The sequence below is a fragment of the Giraffa tippelskirchi genome, chromosome 4 (genome assembly GCF_054371585.1).
Source record: "Giraffa tippelskirchi isolate mGirTip1 chromosome 4, T2T-mGirTip1v1.2.pri, whole genome shotgun sequence".
Classification (NCBI taxonomy): Eukaryota; Metazoa; Chordata; class Mammalia; order Artiodactyla; family Giraffidae; genus Giraffa; species Giraffa tippelskirchi.
Genome location: NC_137278.1, coordinates 71,500,804 through 71,502,865, shown reverse-complemented (window position 1 = coordinate 71,502,865; position 2,062 = coordinate 71,500,804). Strand labels below are relative to the sequence as shown.

Genomic DNA, 2,062 nt, shown 5'->3' with positions numbered 1-2,062 from the left:
GGTCACAAAGAGCCAGACACAACTGAGCCCTAAGCACAGCACAGCACAGTAGAAGGAATAGGCAGGAGTGTGTCTACTTCATGTTGTCCCTGCTTCTCCTGGTATTTGAAGCACCTATGATAACATAGAATATTCAAGATCCTACCATTACACCTTACAAAATGAGACCAATTAGGAAAGAAGATAAGCACAGTTATTGTGGGAACAAAGCTGGGTGGTTCTTTCCAGGTCATAGCCTTAAGTTCAGTGTATTAGTCTTTACCTCTGTCTTCTCTAAGTAGAAATTTGGGTTGGAAAATTCACTGGAGACAGACATTATTCTTGCTAATATTTCATGTTCATATTTGATTATACATGTTGTGATTAAAATAATGAAAATGGAATCATTTGTTAACTTGGAAATTACTGAATTCTTATCAAGACCCTGATGAGAATGTTGAAAAGTAGCCACAGGGAAAACTGTGTTTGAAGACATCCTTCACACTTTCCATGAGTTAATTATAGTCACTATTTTTCATACGTACACAATGTGTACATCTCTTCAATGTTAATGTGTTAGCCGCTCAGTCTTATGTGACCCCAAGGACTATAACCCACCAGGCTCCTCTGTCCATGGAATTCTCCAGGCAAAAATACTGGAGTGGGTAGCCATTCCCTTCTCCAGGGAATCTTCCTGAACCAGGGATCGAACCCACGTCTCCAGCATTGCAGGCAGATTCTTTTCTGTCTGAGCCACCAGGGAAGCAAAGAAATTTGCACGAGTTTACATGCTCAGTTCAGTTCAATTCAGTTGCTCAGTCGTGTCTGACTTTTTGTGACCCCATGGACTGCAGCACGCCAGGCTTCCCTGTCCATCACCAACTCCTGGAGCTTACTCAAACTCATGTCCATCGCATCAGTGATGCCATTCAGCCATTTCATCTTCTGTCATCCCCTTCTCCTCCCACCTTCAATCTTTCCTAGCATCAGGGTCTTTTCCAATGAGTTGGTTCTTCCTATCATGTGGCCAAAGTATTGGAGTTTCAGCTTCGGCATCAGTCCTTCCAATGAATATTCAGGACTGATTTCCTTTAGGATGGACTGGTTGGATCTCCTTGCAGTCCAAGGGACTCTCAAGAATCTTCTCCAACACCACAGTTCAAATGTAAACACCATAGTTTACATGCTATAAACAGGCAAAGCTGGGATTTGAACCCATGCAGTCTGGCTCCAGTCTTTGTGCTTAACTGTAACACTATACCGCTGTGCTAAGTAGATGAGATAAACATTTAAAAATAAGTTGTAATGTGATCATGAACAGTGTTCCACCTTGTGATAAGATCACCAGCTGGCCATAGCACTGTGTCACATGGTCACTTTAGCTGAATTCCTGTTGAGGTAGGGGGAGGGATTCTGCATGGTGGAATTGTATCTGATGTTCCAATAATGTAAGTTGATTTTATTTTATTTTATTTTTTGACAGGAAATAGCATTTATTGGTGAGCATGATTAAGGAGGGGACAGACAGTGCTAACACTCATGAGTGCAGGGCCCGCCATTTGTCCAGGGGACCACGATTAGGGATGTATTTGACCCCACAGCCGTCCGGGATGAGTCGCTTTTCTGCCACCATGTTTTCAAATTCATCCGCGTTGAACTTGGTAAATCCCCACTTCTTGGAGATGTGGATCTTCTGGCGGCCAGGGAACTTGAACTTGGCCCGGCGGAGGGCTTCAATCACATGCTCCTTGTTCTGCAGCTTGGTGCGGATGGACATTATGACCTGGCCAATGTGGACCCTGGCCACTGTGCCCTGGGGCTTTCCAAAAGCACCGCGCATACCTGTCTGGAGTCTAGATTGGGGAACAGAAGGCTAGTCACGAATGCCCACTAGAAGAGTTGTCTCCAAGGTCCCTTAGGACAACCTGTACAGGCAACAGGTTGCATACACTACCAAGGAGGCTGCTGTTTGCAGCCATTGCACACTGGGCCCCCTGTAAGTTGATTTTAGAGTTATATTAGAAAATGGAAAATGTTATAAAAGTGCGAAGTATAAATAAATCAGAACTACTAACATTGCAAA

General features: G+C 43.9%; 1 pseudogene; it reads right to left on the bottom strand.

Annotated features, from left to right (window-relative positions):
* Positions 1 to 1,876: 1,876 nt before the first annotated feature.
* LOC145504087 (small nucleolar RNA SNORA70) lies at positions 1,877 to 1,979 on the bottom strand (annotated as a pseudogene).
* Positions 1,980 to 2,062: the final 83 nt, after the last annotated feature.